This window comes from Manacus vitellinus, unplaced genomic scaffold (genome assembly GCF_001715985.3).
Source record: "Manacus vitellinus isolate BGI_N305 unplaced genomic scaffold, ASM171598v3 scaffold_9_pilon, whole genome shotgun sequence".
NCBI classification, from domain to species: Eukaryota; Metazoa; Chordata; class Aves; order Passeriformes; family Pipridae; genus Manacus; species Manacus vitellinus.
Genome location: NW_021940917.1, coordinates 7,655,634 through 7,664,259, shown reverse-complemented (window position 1 = coordinate 7,664,259; position 8,626 = coordinate 7,655,634). Strand labels below are relative to the sequence as shown.

Here is an 8,626-nt window from a genome sequence, read left to right as displayed (position 1 = left end):
TGCTGGCTGTTTGCTGTGCCCAGAACTTTTGACCGCATGGCTGACAGAGGTCTGGCAGTGCACCATAAAGAACATTTCACAGGCCTACACAGGGTAGCTACATGTTGGCTCATCATTAGATATATTTATTTTGTATAAAAAAAGAAAGAATCAAAAACTAATTTTCAAACAAAAGAAACTTCCTCAGCTAACGGGGAAACCGTGAAGACTTGCCACAAGAAAAAATCTCAAGCATGTATTTAGGGTTTAAAAAACGTGTTTTCCTATGTCTCTGTCCAGAAGGGGACGTTTTCTAAAACAGTGTGGAAGTTACTGAGTGTGGTTTGGGCCAGACTGGGAGGCTGATAATCTTATCTGGCAAAATAAAGGCAGTTTAGTAATCTCGTGGGAAGGGTCTTGCAGTAACTTGTGCACCAGAGAGCTGTTGACTTTGACAGTAAAAAACATACATTCAGTGTGATTGAGTGGTGAGGGTGAATGTATGTGATAGTAGGCCTAGAAAGTCAGTTATCAGTAGGATTGTTATTAGGGATGTTGGGATTAAAACTCATTTGTGTAATTTTGTAATTAGGTGAACGAATCTTAGTTCAGGGGTGGAAAGGTGGTTGGCAATTCATTGGTTGTCAGGTGTGGGAAGTAGTAGGGCAGGGAATAATATTGAAAGAAGAATTAGGGGATTCTTAAGAGGGATGGGCTTGTGAATTGGTCAAAGAAGCTTAAATTCATGGTCATGTTCAAGGGGTAGTTTTTGTGGTTGTGAGGGGTTTGTTAGAGGGGAAGTTGGGGGGGGGTGAATGATGGGATTTTGAGTTGAAAGATTAATGAGAAGGCTAGTCATGATGTTAATATAATGAACAGACCAGCTAGGCAAAGTCCACATGAGGTGGATGTGTGTGTGCAAATATGTGTTACACATTCTGTCAGTGTTAGTTCCCTTTTTATGGCAATCCAGTTTTGTATTGATTTTTTTTCCAGGATCTGTTATTTATATGGCATTATTATAATTATGTGCTATTATTGTTATTAATGTGGTAGCATTATTATAATTATGGTATTATTATCACAGGGTAATATTCCAACACCTGATATTTAGTAAACCATAGATGCATTTATGGTTCAGTATGGGAACACAGCTAATCACTATGCTCCCTGCAGGCCTGCTACTTTAAGTTTCCTACTCTGAAGCCAAAACAGGGGGCACATTTGGTTCAAATGATGATACTCTTGACTTGATTCCTGAATTTGTTTGCATCACATATGCATTCCATATTTACACATAAAAAGGCAGGATAGAAGAAAGTCCTGTGACTTGTCAGGTGGGAGAATGATGTACCATTAGGCTACAGAGCTCAGCTTTGCAGAAAATGAGCTTTACGTCAGTACAAAAACATGTTTATCAGATAGAATGTTCACCCACAAGTATCATTGCTCAATTTACCTTGCTTTTATCACATCACATAATTTACCAAGCTTATCTAGTGAGTGAAACAAGTGATTGACATAAAAGATTGCCCAAACAGAAAATGAACTTTGATCAATTATCGGGGAATACAAGCAAGTTACTGGATTTATTCATATCATCTTAAAGTAAAATAAATTATCTAGATTTTTGTCTCTTCTCTGGGGACTTGACACAGTCAATATCGAACTCAAATGAAGAGATATGGGGTTTTTTAAACCCACAAATCATTGTAAACCTGGATATAAATCAAGAAAAATAGACTGCAGCAATATATACTGCAGTGACTAAGCACTCTAGATTACACTTTTTCTATACTTCAAAAATCAAAAAAAGTGGTTGTTGGAAAGAAAGTCAGTAGTGTGAATGAAATAGGCCCATATGGGGTTTTTTTGAGCAGTCAAAAGTTATAGGTCAGTTTGATTTTGAACCAGCAATAGCACTATCCTATTACACTTGGTTCCATTTGATTTAGTTGGCTATGATTTACTCTTCAGCTGTTCTCCCATTCGCAGATGTGGCTTGGATAACTAATTACAACATGTAACTTTTTAACATGTTTTTTTTATTTAGCTGGATTGTGTTCTCCTGCTTTCTTTTATCCCAAGGGATTTAAAACTCATCAGAAGAGGGGCTGAAAACCACTTGGATTTCTATGGGGCTGGGGTCATGTCCAGCCAATCCCTTACAGAGGTTCTAGAGGACCCCAGCTCCTTACATGCCAGAGCATTTGGAATTTAGAGCTTGAGACAGTCACTATCCTGACTTGCACCTGGCTTCTGAGGTGAGTCCACTTCCATTCTCAGCAGCCCAGGACAGTGCAGTTTGCCGCTCTGTAGTCACTCTCTGAAACATTCCATTTCACTCTGCCATCAGTCCTGTGAATGTGAATAAGTTTTCATAGGATCATGGAATGGTTTGGGTTGGAAAGGACCTTGAAGACTGTCTCATTCAAGCCCCCTCTGATGGGGAGGGACACCTTCCACTAGATCAGGTTGCTCCAGGCTCCATCCAACATAGCCTTGAACACTCCCAGGGGTGGGATATCCACAGCTCCTCTGGGCAACCTGTTCCAGTGTCTCACCACCCTACGATATGCATATGTTAGCTCGTATAGGTAACATGCAATCCACATTCTCTACCCATACAATTCATAGATTAGACCTACAGTCATGCTAATTTGATTTGATTTGAGGTGATATTTTCAGATAAAATAAGGCAGGCAATTTCACCTTTAACCTACTATCTTTTTCCCATTACTTTTAATTGAATTAATTGCAATGTATATTTGTAGGAAATAAGCTGTGATGATAAGCTTTATTAGTAAGAAGTCCACTACCCTCTTCCTTTTCATGAGCTGGGTGGGAGGCATTTTCCATCTGAATTTGACCATTGTTTAATGTTAATCTGATAAGTTTTGTGTCTTTCCTGGATTAATCATTATCTGCCTCCCTATCATTTCATTTGATACCAGGTTTGTGCAAATGGAAACTGATGACTCAGAAGGATTGTTCTGGGACTGGCTCATTAGACTCTGCAGAAAATACCACAATGGCTTTTCCAGAGAGGGCAAATGTGATTCCATGAATAAACACGCTGTACTAACTGGTAAGACCCGCTTGGTGTGGCTGGGCTTTATGCTCTCTGTGTGTGCGTATCTTCCTGCCTGCTTCTGAACCAAGCTTGTTTATGCAAAGGCTACTTGTGCAAATGAAAATGCTGTTGTTCCAAAGAACACAAGACAAGCAGTCAAACCGTGTATTGAGTTTCTAGTTGGCATAAAACCAAGACCTTGGTGCTTTGCACAAAGAGTTCCCAACTCATGAGTGCACAGTATGAGGGAAAGCAGCGACGGAATCTGTGATCAAAAAGCTTTTACATAGTTTGGAGTCTTAATTACAACAAACCCCCAAAAAGGTGCATTTACAGGTATGCCTATCTTTGTATTGTGAGTTTCTGTTATCAATACTGTAAATAGTTAACATTTGAAAACAAAGGTATAAAGGATTAGCACAGCAATAGTAAACATAGCAAAGCAGTGCTGTGGAGTGTCGCAAGGTAACAGAGTGGGAAACATATGAAATGAAACATCTATAAAGCTCGAAAACACCATATGTTGCTTTGCCAAGAACTCTAGCTATGCCACTTAACTGTGCTGAGCATTAGTCATGAAGCAAACCATCTTCCTGGGAGGGAATTGGAGTTAATAATCCTGCCTTAAAGAGGCTTCACAGTGCAAGAACTCTCTCCAACCGCAAGCCCCTAGTCTTATGCATCAGGGGTCATCACCCTTGTTAGGACTTCTTCTGTGGTATATCCAATAAAAATAAAGTTTGCAAGCCTACTTAAAAAGTGATTTCTAATGCACTTCCTAGGATACTATTACTCCACAAGCCATGGGCTATTAATATCCCTTGATGTCTTTTGGAAACAAAAGACCGTCCCTAGTGGGTGGTAGGTTTCTCCCAGCCCACCTTCCTACATCATGGGCAAGAACACATCTGGGAATCCAGGTGGCTTTGCCAGTGCCTTTCATTATACTGACTTGATTCATGCTGACTTTTTTTCCCACTAGGCAGATGTTGCCATTGCAAAGGGGCTCCAAATCTACCAGATTGCTTCTCGGAGTATCTCCCAGAGTTAGTGAAATCCCCAGGTAGCTTAAGGGGTGTGCAGGTGCGAGTGGTGTATTGTCAGTAACAACATTGACACCAAGCACCAACCTTCACTGATGTGAAGAAGGAGGTAAGATAAACCTCTGGTGTCACCTGTAATGGCATTTTGCTTTCCTGATTCAGTGACCACTGCAGAGCCTTGGCACTGTGTAGCTCAAACATGTTCCCCTCCCTCTGAAGGAAGCTGGAAATGCAGAGGTGGAGAGAGACTAAACAGTGAATGCTATTATACCACTCTGTGTTTGGCTATGATATATCTGTGTCTTTGATGCTGCATTTTGTTTGAAATAGCTTAGAAAAAGTCAAAGAATTGAGAAGTTACAGAGAAAAAAAGTAAGATCTGTGAAGCTAGAGAACAGCTTTCCTCTGATAGAAATTTGAACAATTTAAGACTCTGCAGACTGGAAAGGGGCAGAACTCAATGGTCTGTCAATTGTTGAGTGACTTAAAGGAGTTGGCTGTTTGTCACAGTCTCTTCCAACAGAAAATTTCAGGAACATCAACTGAAATACTCATAGGCAGATTCCAGACAAGCACAAGGAGGTGGCTTCTCACAAAATACACAGTTAACTTGTATCACTCGTTGCTGTAAGATATTGTAAATGATAAAAGTTGTTCAAATTTTCAGAATAACTCAGGATGTTGATGGGAAAGGTCTACCTAGGTTGTGCTAAAAACAAAGAAACCACTATCTAAAATTAGAAGAACTCACCAGGTTTTTCTAGGTCTTCCCCGCCCTTTTATCCAGACTAAAGAAGTCTCATCAAAAGTTATCTGGTCAAATTTTATGAAACTGTTTAAACCAGCTGGGCTGTTAATGATACCAACAGCTTTGGAATTAGTCAGTCATCTGTCCATTTCTGGAAAAATATTCATGACTGAAAAATGCTAGGCAGATATTCACAAGTGAACAAAAAAAAAAAAACAAACTGAATTTGTCTGTGACCTGGATAGGAAGATAAGTAAATCAACCTGTACACCTAAGTGTAGCTTTGAGAGTGAAACTTCTGATTATTGTCACACACTTATGAGTGTGCAAAGGCTTATGAAATCTGGTTTTGAAATGCACTGGACTGGCCTTCAATCTGAACTATGCACATGGTCTAATTAATTATCTTTTGAGCTGCTAGTCAGGTAGAAGTCAAAAGCAAAAACTGCAGCCCGAGAATGGGAAGGGAAGAAAATATTCATATGCAAGAAAAGAAGAGAGGGCCCAACAAGAAACCTATGCAGATGATGAACTTTACCCATCCACTTCTATCTGACCCTGATGAGAATGTTTCTGCTTGAGGTTACTCCTGCAGTCTTGTTCATGTCTTAACAATTTCTGGGGATTTTTCATTCATGTTCCAGGTGCTGTAATGGAATAGAAAATGTATGTGTAGCTGAACTGTGACATGAAATCTCTAGTATCCAAGGAAACAGAGAACATGTATGAGCAACTCATCTTGTAAAAAGTTAAACCAAATTATCTGTATCATTTTACTTGTCCAAGACACTTATTATCTTACGCAGATAAGCTGGTGTAAGGATATTTTAAATGTCAAAATAGAACCCACACTGCAAAATATAGATCCTAGTCTCAAGCACCCTACTTCTTAAGAGGGTTTTCATCTGTGGGCGTAATTTTGGCCTATTAAAATCACAAGGATGAATCACAGATCAATTATTTGTCTCCAAAAACCAGGATAATCTCTCAAGATGAGATGCTGATTGCAGATAGCTTGAAACTGGACATATTTTCTCTCAGCTTGCTAGTTCGTGCCTGCCTGTAATAAGGAGGATATAGTAATGAGGTGATTAGGCAAAAAATGAGATGTACTAGAGGGAAAATACTGAAATGGTATCAGTAATCTCAAAAGAACCACAAAGGAAAATGTCCCCTCATGTATTCACTACAGTTTATCTGCTGCTGCCCAGAAATGAGAACTGCTGATGTACTAGGAAAGCTGGTTCTGTCTAGAGCTTCCCATTCAGGAGGGCACTCACATTATGAGTAAAAATGAGGAGAAATATTTAGGTGAGTAGCATGGATAACTGGCTCCTTTTGATCTGCTTTGTGTAACCAAGGAAAGACCATATAATGCTATTTGTTCTGTTCCTTGCTTTTAGATAGATATATCAAGGCAGCATCATTATCTGGAGTTGCTATTTCAGTGAATAACAAGGTGCAGACAAACCAATAGGCGTAATGAAAAGGGTCCAAGATGGGTCACAGAAGCTGTTTCCGTGGCTTACTTTTAGAGTCAGGTAAAATAAGGAAAGAACAAATGTGAGATCTTAATGAATCAGTGCAAGAGAGAGGTGTGTTCTTTGTGTTAAAGTGTTGGGCTTTAGTATTGCCCCACAGCATGCAGGACTGCACACACACACTCGTGATGGGCTGACTGAGGTTGCCCTAGAGAATTCACATTTACCATAGATTTTTGAATCCGGGGAGAGATTATAGTCTACTGAGAGTCCAAATTGCCCAAATACATCATGACTTTTTCTTTTATCACCTATTGGGTGAAAAGTGGTACAGACAGTCCCAGCAAGTCCAAATGCATACATATACCTGTATGTGCACCTATAAGGGTATTCTCCTCTGAAGCAGAGAGCAGAAGACAAGGCTAAAAGGATCTGAATATAAATGTAGTCTCTATATAGGCATAAAAATTGCACTGTTTTTCAATGGGAAGAAGGTCAGAACCCCCTAACAGTGGTGCTGCAGCAGTGCACAGTCCATCCAGATTGTGAGGAGTCATGCAGACCCCTAGGAAGTCTGCAGCCTTATAGACAAATGATAGCTGGTAATGGAGGTAGCAATCTGACTATCTGCTTGCAAGTTAAGGCAATTAATTTCTAGACCTCCCTGGTGTGAGGGAAACCTAAGCATCTACAGAGGTGTGGGAATTCACAAGGAGATAGAATAAACCTTTGCAATCTTAAAGACTTCAAAGAGAATCCCATTATTCTGGGAGGGGATTAGTTTTTGCTGATCTAGGCAAGGTTCTACTTATTTGAAAAGGAATAAAATGGGTCCAACTGCATAGTCAGGACTTCCTTAGTCAGTACTCAGACCAGCAACCAGCTCCAGCAGCTGTGGTGGACACTGATACCTAACAGCTGCACCAAAATTAGCAATTAAACAGAACAAATTAATGTTTACCCCATGGAATTTGCTTGGCTTAGTCGCTATATGACTTAGAGTCAAAAAATGACCTATTGTGAAGATGCACTTTTATAGCCTGTGCTGAAGCCAATTCTCCTCCTGGACGAGTTCTACTTTTCAAACAATAATGCTCAAGGAATGGCTTGTCTGAGAAATTCCTGTTAATGTTTACAGTATTGCAGAGAAGAGGTTGCTCATTTCTCAGAAGAGCACCAGGTTCTCATTTTAGACCAGATCATTCTGTCACTCCTCTCCAAGTGAGTGGTTTCACGACCTGGGGGATTGCTTTCTGTGTCCCAGAACACTTTAAGTAGATATGGCAGGAGGCCATAAGACCTTTATTGAAGATGATTTCCCTTATTTTCAGGGTGTTTCCAACTATTTCAGCTGTCTCTCCAATTTCTGCAGCCAGGAGAAAGAACACATGAATTAAAGGTGGTCTCAACTCTGTCATCATTTATTCATCCCTACAGTTTACCACATCTGATAGTGTAGTCCAAGCTGTGTTGTGAGACCCTGGTGTGAAGTGCATTAACTATCAGCACTTAAAGTACTACTCTGTCAGCTGTTGACCATAGGAACCCAGAAGAAAACCAGGCAGATATGTCTCTGAGAGTGCTGGCAGGAACCTTTGTACCATGCAAAGACACAGCATCAGTACTGCTTCAAGGCTCTCCCTGTGGCAGCAGGAGAGAAGAAGACAGAGAGTCAAGATTCCTCCTGTGTCATGCTTCTTGTCACATCTCTCCTCACCTGGTGCCCCAAGAGGTGTGAGCAGAGACAGACTGCATGTGAATTGGGTTGCCTCACTTTCTGCTCTGACGTGAGCATCTCTGCAGGAGCTAATCCCTGAACAAAGCTCATTGAGGGGGGTGAACAGTATCATAGCACTGTGGCTGGTGCAAAAAGGCACTGCTGATCCCAGATGTTTAAAAATTGCAGAAGCTAGAAGAATAATAAAATTAGCTAGAAAAAATACTGGAAGATTAAAATAAAGCTTTGGCTCTTTTTAGTTGTTGTTTAATTTTTTTGTCATTTAGAGTAGCATTTATGTTGTATTTTCTAACTTTATCCACATCTCTGGCAAATAGAAATATACTCTTATTTTCACCTTAAGAAAAAAAAAGAGAGAGACAGAAAACTACACTGTCATTATTTAATCCCCTGCTTCATCATAAATAAGGTGAGATTCAAGATTGAATTCTGAGAGGGATGGGAAATGCCCTTCTCAGCTGACATGTCTGCAGGGCACCCTTGCAGCACAGCACTGTCTCCTGTGCTCTCACACTCTTACAGTTCCTCACCTTTCCAAGTAAAGAGCCAAGCACCTTCACTGTG

The 8,626-nt window shown here is 40.2% G+C and overlaps 1 long non-coding RNA gene across 1 annotated transcript; it reads left to right on the top strand.

Annotated features, from left to right (window-relative positions):
- The first annotated feature begins 2,937 nt into the window (after positions 1-2,937).
- LOC108641947 lies at positions 2,938-8,266 on the top strand. The gene is made up of 3 exons (XR_001922346.1): positions 2,938-3,067; positions 6,036-6,154; positions 7,656-8,266. It is a non-coding gene; the product is annotated as an uncharacterized LOC108641947 (long non-coding RNA).
- The last annotated feature ends 360 nt before the right edge of the window (positions 8,267-8,626 follow it).